The 17246-nt window shown below is 45.5% G+C and overlaps 1 protein-coding gene across 1 annotated transcript in view; it reads right to left on the reverse strand.

Annotated features, from left to right (window-relative positions):
* The window catches only part of KCTD1 (potassium channel tetramerization domain containing 1), an 88442-nt gene extending 71765 nt beyond the window's left edge, over positions 1 to 16677 (reverse strand). The window contains exon 1 of the mRNA XM_079717964.1: positions 16635 to 16677. The gene's annotated coding sequence lies outside the window, so the exon portion shown is untranslated. The remainder of the gene's footprint in view (positions 1 to 16634) is intronic.
* Positions 16678 to 17246: the final 569 nt, after the last annotated feature.

Consider the following 17246-nt stretch of genomic DNA (forward strand, 5'->3'; position numbering starts at 1 on the left):
TTAGGTAAGTTAGACTAACACCCAGTGAGGTGAGGGCAGTAACCAGCAACCATGCCAGGTGATCTCACTCTCAAATGCTAATCCCACGATCCTTCAGCATCAAGTGCTGACTAACAAGTGCCCACCCATGTTGATATTTTCTTTTGATCCCATCAATAATACCTTAGATGCTTTCTAGTATAGAAGTGGGGAGAAAAGCACATATTTTCTGACAAGTATCCTCAGTGAGGCAGTGTGGGGAAATGTGTCCCTGAAAGAAAGACCCCAGTCCTTTGAAGGCATGGGAGGACCTTGCCCAGGATGGGAATCAACTGAATAAAGTCTGAAACTATCACATCGTAAGGGTTACACATAGCCTAGCAAGTGAGAAGAGGGGGCTTTGTTGACCAGGAAGGAGATTCTGAGCCTATGAATAAGGAGCACTTCCTGACTCTGGATCAGATTCTGCTACCCATCTCTCTGGACTTCTGTATCCTCTCCCTGCCTAACAAGCTGAGGTGCTCAGATGTGCTGTCCACCCTGAGCTCTTAAGAAACGATACTAAGACCTGTTCTATACAGGTTACCGTCCTTCCCCTAACATTGGGTTGGCCAAAACGTGCGTTCGGGAAAAACCCGAATGCACGTTTTGGCCAACCCAATATTTTAGTTAGGGAAACTATAAGTCTGATTTAAAAGTGCCCACCTGTACCTGGAAGAGTGGACAAGACCAGTCACGGGTCCATCTGCGGCTCATGCAGAGCCTCCTCTGGGATTAGGAGAGCCCATGTGCTCAGTGTGTGTGGCCCACTCCTCTGTGGGTGGGACCCAACTGATGGAGAGGGAGTAGCCGCCCAGTCACTTCAGCCTATTTCAATGATAGTTTTGTTGGTTTTAATGTGTCTCTCCCACTTGAATGTCAAGTCTATGAGAAATGAGACCTTCTGTCTTGTTCTTTACTGGGTCGTCAGTGACTGGCACATAGTAGGTACTCAATATTTGTTGATGGGAATCCCCTGGCAGTCCAGTGGTTAGGATTCTGCGCTTTTGCTGCTGAGGGCCCGGGTCCAATCCCTGGTCGGGGAACTAAGATCCCACAAGCTGCGTGGCGCAGTCAAAAAAACAAAAAATTAGTATTTGTTGAATAAATGGTCAAGTGAGAGCCCTGGGATACGCCCTGAGTTTGCCATTTACTAACTGAACTTCCTGGGGCAGGCTACTTAATCTTTCTAGGGTACAAGATTGTTATGCGATTGGATCGAATCATGTATGCTGAGAATGTACGGTAACAAGTTCCACACATATGTGTTAGCTACTGGATGGGTCATGGGGACGAATTCTTCAGGAATGAGATGTGTATCTTTGGTAAGGGCAATGCATTGAAGGCTAATATTCTAATTATAATTCGTACTTCATGATGCAAATAATATTTACTGACTTCATTTCTAAACTTGTTGGTCTAAACTAAATTAAGACTAAAATGTGAAATATTTGATGATTTATGTCAGTTGAGCAAGTACTTTATTGCCACATCGGAAAAGAGAGTTAAAAGCATGACATAATCTCTCTCAAATTAGCACTTTGACACAAAGAGTGCCACTGTTCTATTTAATACATTGCCAGAAAGTTTCATATTCTTTATTGTACCTGGATGAAATATTTTCTGGTTGTAAAGTGGCCATGAGAATGTTTTTAAAACTATTATTAAAAAAAAAACAAAAAACAAAACCTGCAATTTATCATCTGGTCACATGTATTGTTTTTAATGATAAAAGTTTAAAAGATCTCAATTCCATATTCTATACGATTAAGATATTTTGTTTATTCAAATCAATTTAGAATATACTTTACTGGAATCATGACACTCTAATGAAAATTATAAATAAAGAGATCAATTTCTATAAATTTATTGCTTATAATTAAAAGAAATCAAATTGTGTATTTTTTAATGAGATGGATAGTTTTATTGAACACTGAAGACATATTGTCAATACTTGTAAGTCATTTCAACTTTTTTCTAAGATCTACTTAAAAGGTAGTCCAAAATTAATCCGTTAAACACTTTATGTATATTTAAATTATCCTCTTCATGGTATAAAGGAGAGAATAAAAGATTGCAGATTTAATTTTATTTTTATACTTCAGTGAGTTATACACTGGCTTAAACAGGGATACCTAGAATTTAATACGCATTTTTCTCTTTTATTATTTGCCTTTTGGTTATCATTATTTTGTTCTTACCATAGATGTGGGTCCTCCAGCTGGTTTCTTTGCATATTTCCATTCTTTCACCTGTGTTTATAAATATTTTGTGGGGTTTTTTTTTTTTGGATCCACTGTCTTAGCTTTAAAAGAGAATATTGAGGGTCAGCTGGAAATTGTATACAATCCCTCTGCTTTTCCTCTAGCCTGTCAGCAATCTCTAACCAACTGAAATTTTTTAAAGCTGTCAGTTATTGAGCACTTACTATGGGCTTTTACCACTCACAACTGGAGTGCAGTCAGCCCTCCATATCCATGGGTTCCACATCCACAGTTTCAACAAACCGCAGATCAAAAATATTGGAAAAATCATTCCAGAAACTTCCAAAAGGCAAAACTTGAATTTGCCATGCACCAGCATTTACATAACATTTACATTGTATTTATAATAGTATTTGTGTTTATAACTATAACAATACATTGTATTTACAACTATTTACATGGCATTTACGTGGTATTATGTATTATAAGTAACCCAGAAATGATTTAATGTATAAGGGAGGGTGTGTGCAGGTTATATGCAAATACTACACCATTTTACATATAGGACTTGAACATCTGCAGGGGTCCTGGAACCAATTCTCCGAGGATACCGAGGAACAACTGGATTCCCATTCTTCCCATCTAACAGATGGGAAACTAAGTTAACTTGCCCAAGGGTAATTCAGAGTTATTATTCTCTTAGCTTTAACTTGGTCTACCCTTTGGTAAGTCTAATTAGAACTGATGGAGAATGCTGAGTTTGCTCCAGATGTCCAGTAAGCTTGGAGGTACCTTGGCTACTTCCCTCCCCTTTACTTTTCTGATCCTGTGCCTTTTCTCTGTCTCCTTTTTGCTCCCATGTCACCAAAGTATCCTTGAAACCTTGTGTTATCTGTTGTCACCAGCAAAAAGGGCTACATGTCAGTGGTGGCCACTTCCCAGCGATGTTCCTGCAGGGAGAAGTCGGGTCGCCCCAGGTTGGCAGAGCCCAGGCAGCTCGCCTGTGCAGTCTGGGCGGAAGCTGGCGGCCAAGGGCCGCTGCGAGGAAGAGCCTCCGTGGGCAGCCTGTCGTCCTGTGCCAAGAGGTACAGACTTGCCCCATGAAGCGCCTTAGTGTCATTAACATCTTCCATTTGGCGGGCACTTCACTGTCATTTTTATTGGTTCTTTTTACTAGCCATACCTGCATCAGAGCTGTGTTCACTTTTTGTTTTAATTAAGTGCTCTGGCTGAAGTGGGAAAGACTGAAGGCCTTGGGGAGCTGGTCTTCAACTGCCAACCAGTCAGGGATCAGACAGAACCGTGCAGCGCCCCGTGGGGGTCAGCCCTCAACCACTGCAGAAAGGGTTCCAGGAGCTTGGGCTTCACTGTAAGGAAAGATCCCCCAGTCAGTCTGGCTAGAGCTGTCAGTCACTGACGTCTGGAGCCTGTGCTGGGCCATTCTATTTCACCCTAATCCAGAATGTTCCCTTGGATTTTCCTGAAACACCAAAAGCATGAAAATCACATTAAGCCTCTTTTAGGTTTTAAAAGACACATCCATCCACATGCTTGTGCTTCAGGGTCCCTTTTTTTTTCTTTCTTTCTTTAATGCCTAACTGCACTGCTTTTATAACTTCAGCTAGGGAATTCCCTGGCTGTCCAGTGGTTAGGGCTCTGTGCCCTCACTGCCGAGGGTGCGAGTTCAATCCCTGGTCGGGGAACTAGGATCCCACAAGCCACACAGTGCAGCCAAAACAACCAACAAAACAAAACTTCAGCTATAAATGACGGCCCCCAAAGTAGCACTGTATAAGAGGCCTGGACCTGGACTTGGAACTTCACTCCTCAGTGGTGAGGTGAACTTGAGAAACTGCCTAACCTCTCTGAGGGTCAGTTTTTCTCATCTGTAGGATGGGTATAATCACAGTTCCTCCCCTCCCCCTTCAGCTTGCTTATACTGTGTGTACAGAGTATCACAGGAGTTATCACACATCGGGGTTTATCTTTCAGGTTACTTGTCTGCCCCCTCCACGAGACTGAGTCCTCCAAGGACAAGGAATTTATCTATGTCGGCACCATCTATTTAACCCAGTACCTGACACTACAAAGGGCCCTGCAAAGCTTCCTTAGAATGAAGTCACATACAAGAAAGCCATTTGCAAATCATTAAGCACTATTCTCATGTACCTTAGTAATTGATTACTCATTGTATGGTCCCAGACTCAAGATGTGAAAGAAATACTGCTGGGTACCAAAGGAGCCAGGCTTTAGTAATTCAAAGAGCTGGAACTGAAATGTAAACTAGGACACAGTACCAGTCTTGAATTTCTTTGGGTTATTGCATAAATACTCAGTCTTAAAACACGTGGATTAACACAGGGTGAACATTTAGAGGGGCTGATATGGAGAGAGCTGTGGCAGCCTACTTCGTGCTGGGACATCTAAAATAGTATACTAAGGCCTTCCCAAGAGAGATCAATGTCACAGCAAGGAAAAGGCTTACATTTTGACAAGGCAAGATTTTATTTCTTCTGAGTTTTTACATTGTCTCTTCACACACTTTTAAGGCTTAAATGTTTAGTCTTTCAGTTTGGTCGGGCCATCTTCGGTCCCATTTCTTAGAAAGTAATACACACTGTTTACTACCCAGGCTTTACTTGTGAACAGTCATTAGATGGTACAAGACCCTCGTCCTCTCCATTGGGTCCTCCTTCTGACTTGCCCCAGGTATTCCCACTGTCGTTTCTCCAGAATCTTCTCTTAACTATTTCTAAGTTATTCTTTACCTCCAAATTCCTGCCCTTGCACACAGTAAGTGCTCAATAAATGAATCCTATTTTCAGAGTTTTTCTGTATAGCAGTCTCCTTCATCTTGACTGTTCTCAGATCATCACTCACATCCCAAGAGGTGGTTCTAAAATACATCACTTGAGATAGTAGTTAAATGCTATGAATAGGATCTAGGATTCCACGATCCTCTTCATAAGTTTAAAAACATAAACTTGAGAAACATACCTTGAACTTTACCACCCCACCCGTAAAATAATCCTGAAAATAGTGAAATCACCAGCACTATGAATATCCTACTGTTAATTATAAAAATTCGACGTGTGAATGAACACCACGTTGAGAAGAAAAGAGAATGAAGCTAGCATAATCTGTTTTCTAATATTCTTGTTACACTTTTATTTAGGTCTGTGTGTTTCTGCAGCAACATGTTTTCCACTGTAAAATAAATTTTCTGCCAGTCTCTTTTTTTTTTTCTGGAGTAAAAAACAATGAGATATTTGTTCAAGATGGAAAGAAAATATCTAAAATCTATTTATATATAACTTTGTCAGAAAAAAATGTCACAAAATAGAAACCAACATTCCAGATGAGCGGGCTTAATGAAATTAATAGAATTATTAATTAAAGCTATCAATAATTAATTAATTAATTTAATTAATATAATTCTCAAACCCACAAACTTATACTACTGGGAATATGGTGGCTGAATACTGTGATTATTTGAAAAGCAAACTAAATTAGAGGTGACAGATCCCTGCATCATCACAGCAATTGTTTCTATTTTATAAGAGTGCTCACTTTGTCAAACTGAGAACAAGTCAGAAGAGGTCATTAACTGGTCAGCAATGCTGCATCAGAACACCAACCAATTACCCTGATTCTGCAGCCTATTCAAAGCATATATTAGTACACATCAACTTCAAGTAAAACTTCTATTGATTTTATATAGTCTCCAAGACAGAAGTCAAGAATTAGAAAATTATAATCCAATTATGCATTAGGGAAATGCAAACAATATAACAGAAGATCTAGCCAAATACAGGCCCTACTTCTAGAATACTGGAACTAAAATTTATGAAAGTCATTACAAAGAATAATGCTAGTTAAATGCCAATGAACTATTTTTACTCTTTTTATACGAAATGTACAAATTTCGGAGGGGGGGTGACAGTGGCAGCGGTGCCTCTTACTACCTTATGTAAAATACTTGAACATTCTCATCAATACTGCCATCATCTGTTTAATACTTCCAGTATATTTTCTCAACGTCTGTTTACTTAAAGTTGTATGGAATGACATAATAAGCAATACAACCTGAATTACACCCCCCCAAAAAATTTACGAGTCATTGCCATAACGACCTTCATAATGTTTTAAGAACCCCAGTATTATGACTGCTCCCCTAATCCCAAACCATTCCAAATAATATTTACTCTTGTGAAAAGCTGTCAATCTCCTTCTAAGCCAACTTTTGTGAATCCCCTGGAGTTTGGGCGGCAATTATGCCCCTCAGAGAGTGCCTCCTACCCCCTCTAGCAATGGGAAGGGTCTGCAGAACAAACTTAGAAGAAGCTGTGGAGCTAAGTCTCAAAGAAAAGTAGAGGGTAGAAAAACCAGCTTTGGTGTAAAGCATCCACTTGGATGGCTGTCTGAGGTGACAGTGAGAGGGAGGGGGCCTGGGTGAGCCACAGTGCCAGAGGCCTCCTGAGATTGCCCATCTCCTAGGAGACCACAGGGGGTGCTACTGGCCCAAGGCAATAGACACCCCAGAAGGAGACATGGCAGAAAGGCCCCTGCACAGCACCTGGACGACCTGTTCGCAAGAGAAACACCGAAGACGGAGACTGGGACTTTATCAGCAAGATCAGCCGTTTTTCATATGTCAAACATTCTGTGCTAAGATAATAAAATGATAGAAAATGTTCATTGAGCACTCCTGTTTTAAGCACTTTTTAAACACTAATTCATTTAACACTGACGACCCTAGGAGGTGAGTATGACCACTGTCCCCATCTGACCCAGGAGGAAACTGAAGACCAGGTTGGTTCTGGGCAGAGCTGAGCTTTGGCCCCGGCAGTCAGGCCCTGGAGTCTACTCTTAACATGTTCTATATGATGGGGCTTCTCAAAACAGGTGGATACTGTCCCCAGACTCGTCAGAGGCTGGGACCACACACAGCAAATTGGAAGCATGTTAAGCACTGGAAATATTCTTCTGTGTTCCCAATTTTTTTGCTGTATTTTAACAAGTTCTCGCTTCTTAAGTTGCTCCAGGAAAGCACCTCAGGCAGTGATATGAATCTAATGTTATATCATCTTCTCTTTAATGGATTCTTTTATTTGAACAGTTAAGAATTTTGGAATCAACAGACCATGGATTTAAAAGCAGACTCTGAAATCTGACAGTTCTGGACTCAAATCCCAGCATAGTCACTAACCAGTTGTTGGACCTTCAGTAAATTAAGTCAACATCTATTAACAGACTCCTCCTTTGTAAAATGGACATAATAACCATAACTCCTTGAAGGACTGTGTGAAGATTAAAGGAGACCAAGTAGCCCACTGCTCCTGAGCGATGCAGAGGCTGCTGGTGGGGGGACCACTTTAAAGCCCTCTGTTCGTCTTGGCTATTATTCATGATGACATTCCACTTCCTAACTACAGAGTCAGTGAGAGAGGCTGGGACAGTTGACATCAGACTCTTCAAGGAGGGAATCACGTTTGTCTCTGGACTGTAGCCCAGTAAAACGGAAGCCTCGGGGCTGCACACTCCCTCACTTCACTCCTGTGTGGATCTGGTCCAAATGTCCATTCCCTGACCCAGAACAGTGAAGAAGCCAGGATGGTGAAACAGTTCACCTGTGTAAGTTCCTTAAAAACCACATGGCAGGGCCTTCCCTGGAAGTCCGGTGGTTAAGACCATGATTCCAATGCAGGGGGTGCGGGTTCGATCCCTGGTTGGGGAACTAAGATCTTGCCTGCCGCGTCGCAGCCAAAAAAAACCCCAAACCAAAAACTACATGGCAAAAGCCACAGCAAGTTTAGGTATCAAAACTAATCCACAAGCTTAAGAAACGTGGTGGAAAGAGCCCTTATGGGACCCGGTGCTAAAAATAACAGTTCCCTTTGTCTTGTGTTAAGAGAGGAAGGATGGGGACTGAGTGGTGAGACCGTGGACTGAACCGGGTGAGTTACCCTGGACTGGGGACATGTCGTTAAAACTAGAAATTGATAATTACAAGCTTCCAAACTAGTCTTGACATTCGGTAACCCAATTATCACAAAGGAAGCAACACTTATCTCTGTCATTCTCCAGCATTCCTTTCCAAATTCCTCTTTCTTCCCAGAAGCCTACAGCCTAACCTCTCTTAAATCTGTCAGCCCTTTGTAGGTAGCACATTTTTGCCTCCTTCCTTACTGACCGGATCAAACCGCCCATCTGCCAGGGTTCACTGCCAGGTGATCAGGGGAAAGCAGTAATTCAGGGTGTGAAGGGAGTCTAGACACTCCCAGGAAAGGCTTGCATTACAAAGATGAGTTTCAAATGTCTGTACTCAGGTGGAGATGGGGCTGGTGATGGGGGAAGAACTGAGCGGCCCTGGATGGTGCCCGGGGCTTCCCTCCAAGGCCTCCCCAGGTTCCCGCAGTTTCCCAGGGTTCCAGACGTAGGAGACCCTTACCGCCCCCCATCCCCGCTCCTTCACGCCTGAGGGACTTCCCTATACTTCCCCCGCACCCTCTCCCCACCCCCCACCCCCGCTCCCCGCCTTCGCTCCCCTCCCCCCCCTATTAAAAACAACCGAACTAACTACCTGGAGGGCCCACAAGAGCTGAACTGTTTCCAACTGCTAAACACAAATCACAAATCTCAGAAAGTAGTGGGTTCCCCGAAAAAGGAAGTTCCCACTGGGGTTTGCAAAGCTGCCCAAGGGCAAACTGCTGTGACAAAAACTACAATTAAAGCTCAGACACTCTGGCCTTCCAATACTGGAAGATGGTTCCCACTTCCATTTGTTTTGAAGATTCTGTGACCCAAGATGCGGACAAATCTAGGATAGGAAATGAATAAAAAAAAAATCAGTCACAAAGGAAAGTTTGGTGTCAGATAGAAATGGATCTTTTTTTAAGGAAAAAAAGGCTCTGTCAGATTGTTATAGCACAAGCTGAAAGGAAGAAAGGCTGACAGTAAAAAAAAAAAAAAAGTGTTGAACAGAATTACTGAAAACCTAAAACACGTCTAATTAGGTTGGGCCTCCTGTAGTCTGACAGGATGCGCTGGGGTCCAGTGTCTAGGTCACAGCCATGGGCGCTAGGTAATATCCCCTCACATGCAGGTTCAATCTCAGCCCATAGCGGCTATTAGTGAGATATCCTGAATGGCTTAAATGTCCATTTATTTCTAGACCATATAGAAGCTCAATCTCTGTTATAAAGACTCGATACCATTCAGAGACCATCCTCTCTTGAAAGAGAAGGCAAAGAGAAACTTTCACAGATCTGGAAACCCAAAGAGCCTAAAACTTTACAAGTTCATCTGTTTCCCTTGTGATGTTCATGCATCAAGCAGAGAATCACTTCAGCTTGGAAGCCCGTCCTCTGCAAACCCTGACCGAGGGCAAAAACTGAATCCTGCTCCTCTTGGCAGTACTTAGCAGGTAGCAAGAGGTTCAGGTAACAATGGTTGAGCTGAGGGACTTCCCTGGCAGTCCAGTGGTTAAGACTCCTTGCTCCCACTGCAGGGGGCACGGTTCGATCCCTGGTCAGGGAACTAAGATCCTGCATGCCCTGCAGTGGGGTCAAGAAAAACAACAACAAAAAACAATGGTTGAGTTGAATTCAGCTTCTTTAGAATATTACTAGTGTTAAATAAAAATGTTTATCAGCACAAGGTTTCAAATTCTAAAGCTCCATTTTCTTTCATTTTCATTTATCGAAGTCAATCAATCTCCCTTTTTGGACCAATTAATTCCCACTACCTATCCCCTATCTAAATTCTCCAAAGAAGTCTTTCAAATAGCATCCTGACCAATTGGTACAATGCAGTGAATGATCAATCAAGAGAAGTAAAATAGGTTCTAGAAATAAAAGTTCTAGATTACTAGTTTATGTTTGGTCCTAAGATTTTCAACATATGTAACCACAAAGCAACTCCTATATCGATTCTGATTTTGAAATGGCAGTGGAGATACCAAAAGATAACTTGAAAGTGAACTTTTTTTTAAATCACTGAAGTGGAGCTTTGGCCTAAATCAAGGTGAAAACCTAAGAGGTCTCACACACAACTCACAGTCCTATTTGAAGAAGGGGCTCTTCTTGCTTGAAATCCATCTACAATGATGAGAGGATGGCCTTTTAGGTGACATTTGTTAGGGGAACCAGATTTTAAATCAGGGTTTACGTTCGAGATGAATGGCATCCACTTTCTCCTTTGGAGGCAAATACTTCTTTTTCTATTTCCTGGATCAGATATGATAGATAGTGAGCTGACATATATGTAGGTTCATATCAATTTAAAATAATACACCTGAGTACTCACTGCAATATGAATATGCAAGAGTAAAACTACAGATTTCTTTCGTCACCTTTTAACCTTATTTTAATCTCATTTTAATATTTAATGAGGCCAAAATCTTGCCAATGAGACTACTTGCCAAGTGGAAAATGATTAGTTTATAAAGATGCCTGGTACCAAAGCCAAAATAGTAGGTGCTCAGTAATTGTTTCCTGAATGAATGAAAAAAGTTCCACACTTATGTTAATGCCATTTAGTTTCTTCACCAATTTGAACTTTCTGTAAAGGAGAGCAAACATTCCTGCATCAGAAAAAAATAATACAGCCACAAAATATTATTAAAAATCAGGAAAATACCCACTTTAAACAAGGTGGTTAATCCTAATTGCTCCAGATAACCTATAATTGCCATAGCTGTTAAACACACTCTTCTGTCACTGTCACGTTTACAGAAGTTTGATTCCATCTTTAAGAAAAAAAAAAAAGTGTATCCCTCCTGCCTAGTCTCCAAATTCAAAATAAGATTTTGGTGATAATTTCAATAATACATAAAATGCATGTTTTTTCTAGTAAGTAGATAGAATGAATATTCCTTCTCCCTTCCCACATGACAGCACCTGAATGAAGACTGGTTTCCCAAGTGCTATAAGTATCCGGCTTCTTCAAAGGTAAGGTCATGAACCACTGGGCGTGCCTCACAGGGAAGCTGCTCTAATTTTCAGCTTGGAGACTCTAAGGATAGACTCTGGCCCCTAGTGAAGTCGATGAAACAGAAACACTGGACGTGCACCACCAACCCCAGAATCTCTCCACTAATAGATTTCCTACTTACAGAATTCCTTAAAAGTATTTCTGGAAGTAATCTGGGTTAGGGTCAAGTAGCTCCAACTGAAGGCACCTTTGTCACAAGCTTACGAATGCTGCCAAGTATATTTTAGGGAGATAATTTTCACACTTTTGTTTTGGTACCGAGAAAGGTACAGTCCATAAAAACTTTAGCAACAAAACTATACTATTTAGAATCTAAACTCCTACTAGTATTCTTTTTTCTGTAAATGATAAAGACTAAAGTTACAGATCTCTATCATCCCATCTAGGCTGAAGTACTGTTGACTGAGGCAGGAAAAATGCTGCATTTTCATGCAAAGAGAACAGCTATGAAGAGGTAGGATATGGGACGTGCTAAGCCTTTAAATAGAATCACGTTATCTCCACCTGGGAGCTAGATGTTGTACTAGTAACTGGATCGTCTTAAATCACAACAGCCTTGGGTGGGGAGGGGAGGGAACTAAAACCATCCCTTACTTTGAACACAGACCTTCAAGAGAATTTATGAATGAACCAGTTAAGGTAACCAACACAACCACCAAGCCCTCCACCCACTCCAAAACCAACTAAAACCAGGCACTTCACATGAGTAAAACAATCACAAATTCCATAATCTTCATTAATCCTTGAGTGCATTCAGTTTTCAACCAGTCCCATAAGTGATACACTTATGAACACCCTCAACAAGTAAAAACAGTAAATGCATTTATAGTAACAGGCTCTTCATTTTTTTGAGAAACTTGCAATGTTACAAAAGAATCAAACATCAGGGTGGGACTGTGGCATCAAGTGGTCCTTAGTGGAATTCAGTGCCACTCCCCTTGATGAGGGTCTAGCCTGTATTAAAGTTAGACAGCCTGTGTTTATAATTAAGTGATAATGACCAAAGTTCGAGGTACACAGGGCATTTCCTGGGAATTAATGACCAGCCAAAGGAGTTGCCCACCTAAAGCAAAGCCTCCGGCCAGTAACCCCAGCCAGTCATTAATCCCCAGGAAATGCCCTGAACCTCAACAGTGATTTTAGTAAATACAGGAGGAAAAAGTTTAATATCAGCTTTGTACTTAAGTTAAACACCTGTTTCATACTTAGAATGCTCAGACTTCATAAAGTGAGTCCTACAGGAGTTACTAAAGAGTTCCCTTAAACTTCTTAATGCTGATAAAAAAAATGTTCACCCTAACATTAGTGAAAGCAAAGAGGGCAACTTTTTGTAGTGTTTTAACTGCAAGACTTAGCTAAGATACTGTTTGAGAGGCATAATGATAACATAACCAACTTATGGACCCTCAAATCTACATTTAACCAGGGAGTTACCTGACAATCACTCAAGAATAAAAGAATCAGTGTTCAGGTTTACAGAAATGATTGATCTCACTCAGTTAAAATGAAAGACTGTGACAGAGTGACTGCAATTCTTAGAACAAAACCAAGCCAACTAAACAAACCCCCCTAATCTTTCGTGGATCTTATGTCATTATTCTATGTGACACTGGTGTCAAGAAACCAGTAGACAAATGCCAGGGGACAAACTGCTTCATTGTTAAATTCAAGCAGATAGATACTTTAATAAACTCTCTTAGGCTTTTAACTCTTAATTAATCAGGTGCTACTTGAAACCAGGGCATTTTAAGGGTTTTTACTTTCTCAGAAGAATGCGATCGTTTATTTCTGCTTTCAAAGAAAAAGCAAACCCAAATTCTCCAAAGAGGAGAAAGAGCTCTCCTGTCCATCCTTACAACGCCCTACAACCACCTCCTGGTCTGTCAGAAACTACCGTGCACACTACAAGTGCAGAAAGACACGTAGCCTCCGGTCTCGTGTATTTTAGAGAACTTCGGTGTTTATAGTACCTTTCACAGCCCCTTTCTCGGTTGGCCTTGAGGCTTGCTGATTAGCAAGCAAACGTTTGAAAGGGTCAGTGTGTCCAGAACTGGAATTTCCACTTTGGAAAAAGCACAGAGGTACCTGACATCTGTTCCTTGAAAGGCCTGCACTACACCTCCAAACTTAGAGCTGAAATTCCTACTTCTGCTGGATGGCAGGGAGGGCAAAGCTGTAAAACCCCCAGTGGCTACTCCTGCCTGGAGAATAGAGCAGAGTTCCCAAGGACCTCTGCTTTCTGGCTCCTACAGCACAGTACCCAAAAGATGAATATAGTTTTAATAATATGAATATATTCCTCCAGTAAAAATAATAAGACAAGCATCCAATCGAAACCCCAATCTCTACCCAGAATTCTAAGTGCTTAGAAATAAATAATTTTTGTGTAAAAACAGTTTCCTTATCTTTGTTGACGATATTGAAGTCCAGAGAGGTGAACTGACTTGCCCAAGGTGGCTCAGCTTCTGGGCTAGCACTCTTACTTTGGTGTTCTTTCCACACTACTGTGTTGTTATCCCAGTAGTCTATCTTCCCACCACTTATCTGCCCCCTAGACAGAGAGCTCCATGGTGCTAGGAAAGACAGCAATGTTTCAGTGCCCACTCTGCTGGGCACCATGGGGCATGCTCCAGTTGGGAGCCTGGCTGGCAGTGGAGATACTACCTTTCCATAACTTTAACAAGTGACTTTAGTTTATGAAAACTACATCCCAAACGTTGCTTTACATTCAACTACACCTTACGGTATAAACTGGCACTCAACCACCAGTCTCTCCAAAACCCGCCCCTTTACAGTAAGTAGGATTGGCATGTTTTCTTTTTTAATAATTTATAACTTTTTCTACCTTCATAAGTTAGGGCGAATATGTAATATAGTATTTTAATGGTTACTTTATTCAAAGATATTTTAAGTAACTGCTTCATTTATATGCACAGTATTCCTGCACTCTTTGCCTTATAAACTCAGGCCTTCAGTGGAGAGAGGCTGCGAGGGTTGAGCTGACCCTTTTGTTCTGCGAACTTTGACGTTTTCAGCGTTACTGCGCAGCAGGGATTGTTAGGTAGCTTGCCCTCTCACAGCCTTTAAGGTTAGGTGTAAACTGTCCTGAAAAGCATCAAGAGTTAAGTTTCTAAGGGTGAAATCAAATCCGACTCGGCATATTTGCTACTTTGAAAAACTTCCCCCCAACCCAGACCTGAGTTAGCACAAGTTAGTCTCGAAGTGGTACCAGAGAAACATTTCATGCATAGAGTTTGGTTTGGTTACCTGGGTGGGGGAAACAATAGCAGGTGAAACTACTGTGGGAGAATTGGTGCTTCTGTGCCCATTGGCTTCTGGAAGAAGAGGCAGGGGGTCGTGTTTCACGGAAACCACCACCACCGCATCCACAGGCTCCGAGGAGGGGCGGATACAAAGTCTTTTAGGGGAAGAGGGGCCGCAGATTTCCCCCGACCCGAACACGGACTCGTACAGGGCGCGCTTGGGCGCAGCCTCCGATTTCACGTCGGGCCCGACCTGGCTGTCTCTGGGGAGGATATAGGTGTTCCCCAGCGAGGGCGGCTGGGGGCGGTGGTGGTGAGAGGGATGGGTGGGGGGATGGGGGGAGTGGTGGCGAGCCGCCCCGTTCAGAGCCTCGGCGTAGCAGCCCTGCGGGGCGGGCGAGCCCAGTTTGGTGCCGATGCCCGCGATGCTGTTGAGCGTGGCGATGGAGACGGCGCCGATGCAGTGGTTGGTGTAGGTCTTGGAGAGCTTGGCCGCCTTGGACAGCATCTGCATCCTGGTGCCCAGCAAGTTCTTGCCGATGGCTTTGTTCTCGTACCAGGTCACATCGCCCTCGCTGCAGTGGTCCCGGGGCCGCTGGAAGAACGCCTTGCAGAGGGGGTTGCGCTTCGACAGGTACTTGACGAAGCTGGCGTAGGGGCAGAACTCGGTGCCCGTCTCGTACATGCGCGGCAAGTTCTCCTCGTCGCTGCTCTCGGCGCGCTTCTTGCTCCACGACGACGAGCGCGACTTGTGGTAGGGCCCGAGGGACTTGAAGTAGACGAACTTGCGGCCGTCCTCGTCCATGGCCAGCCCGAAGGAATCCTCCTCCAGCTCGCGCTGGTTCTCGCGGCCGCGCGTACAGAAGTACATGCACGTCTCGAACCAGACCTTGTTCAGCAGCCCGAAGGGCGTGTTGGTGCTGAAGACGCTGGAGGTGTAGAGCTTGCGCAGGTCGGCGCGCGTGATGGCTTGCTTCTGCACCACCGGCCCGGCGCCCTGCTCCTCGAGCTTGCGGATGACCGCGGCCAGCGTCAGGTTAGCGCTGCGCAGCTCCGGGTCCTTGGTGAGGTCGAGCGTGCGGCAGTACGGGGGCTCGTTGAGGTAGCGGTTGAGGGAGCTGCGGATGCTGATGAGCGACGACTTGCTGTAGAGCTGGCCGCTCTTGGAGCGGGCCTCGGCGTAGAAGGAGCGCAGCACGCGGCACAGCGCCCCCTTGTCCATGGTCTCGAAGTCCGGGCTCTGCGCCTTCTCGCTCAGGTACTCCCGGAAGATGCGCACGGCGTAGCGGGTGGCCAGCCGGGTGTTCTCGCTCAGCCGGGCCCGCTCGGGGCGCTGCAGCACGTCGGGGTCCAGCTCGGCGCCGTCCCCAGGCGGACCGCTGCGGGCCCGGGGCGCCAGCAGCCGCGGCGGCGCCTCGGGCTCCAGCGCGGCGCTCTGGTCCATATTGATCATATGGACCGGCTCCGGCTCCAGCTCCTCCCCGGCCGAGTCCTCGGGCTCCAGGGGCTCGTCCCAGTCCAGACCCATCTCTTCCTCCTCCTCTTCCTCCTCCTCCTCCAGCCCCCCACCTCCGTCCTCCTCCTCGTCCCCCGTTATCTGCACCTCCTGGATCTCGTCCTCCTCCTCCTCTTCCTCCTCCTCCTCGCCCGCGCTGCAGTAGTGCGGGCGGCCGTGGCGGCGGCCTCGGCCCCCCGCACCGCGCTCGCCCTCGCCCCGCTCCCCATTGTTCTCGGCGGCGGCGGCGGCGGCGCTGGCGCTGCCGCCCGCGCTGGTGTTACAGTCCCCGCTGCCAGGCATTCTCGCCATATTGCCGTCTCTCTGCCAGTCCTCGGGCAGGGCGCATGCGCTATATTGGACCGCAGCGCTGAGAGCTTTTGTGTTTAATGACCTTCAGCTACCGGGAGGCAAAGCCGGGCTCTTAAAGGAGCCGCGCTCCAATTGTCAGTTCGGAGCGCTGCTCCGGAGGGGCAGCGGCGCGCAGGGGATGGAGGGGTAGGGAGGCGGGGGTAAATTAGACAGGGAGAGCGTAAAGACCGAGGCTGGCTGGACCCTCTTCCTCCCCCACCTCTCTCCCGACTCCGAAGAAAACTTTGAAGGGAAAAAAAAGGAAAGGGAGGGAGAGCTGTCGGTGGGGGTGAAACACTCCCAACTTACCCTCTGGCGGAGTGGCGCGCGGGCCCGGGCGAGAGAGAGAGGGAGGGCCGGCGGGAGGGAGGGGCGGTCTCGCTTCTCTAAGTAATGCCCGAGGAGCAGTGCCCCTTCCACCGCCCCCTCATTGCCCCCCGGAGCCGGGGGTTCCGGGAGGCGGCAGCACCCGGTGGGCCGCGGATGCTACTTCGAGAAGCCCGTGTCTGGGGCCGCCCGGAGCGGAGCGGAGCAGGCAGGTTAATGAGTAGGGTGGAGGAGGCACGGCGGGGCCCCGCACCCTCTCTGCGCCCGCGGCCAGGGCGCAGCGGGCGAGGCTTGGGAGCGGGATGGGGCTGCCGGCAGCGGCGACTCCCCCACCTACTTGCTGGGGGCGAGGCGCGGGGCCCTGCGGCCAGCCGCAAGGCTCCCAGCTCCCTTTCTGACTCTTGCAAAGAAGCGAAACACGCCCCACGTCAGCCTCATCCCTTTCGACTTTTCCAACAGCCACTTTTAAGCTGTCATTAAAGACCGGGGGCGCTCCCCGTAGGTCTGGGGCAGGTCCGCGCCGGTCCAGCCAGCCTGGGGAAGGAGCGAGGAAGAAAGACTGGGAGGGGCGGGTGGGAGGGGAGACGCGGGAAG

This window comes from Hyperoodon ampullatus (assembly GCF_949752795.1).
Source record: "Hyperoodon ampullatus genome assembly, chromosome: 13".
Classification (NCBI taxonomy): Eukaryota; Metazoa; Chordata; class Mammalia; order Artiodactyla; family Ziphiidae; genus Hyperoodon; species Hyperoodon ampullatus.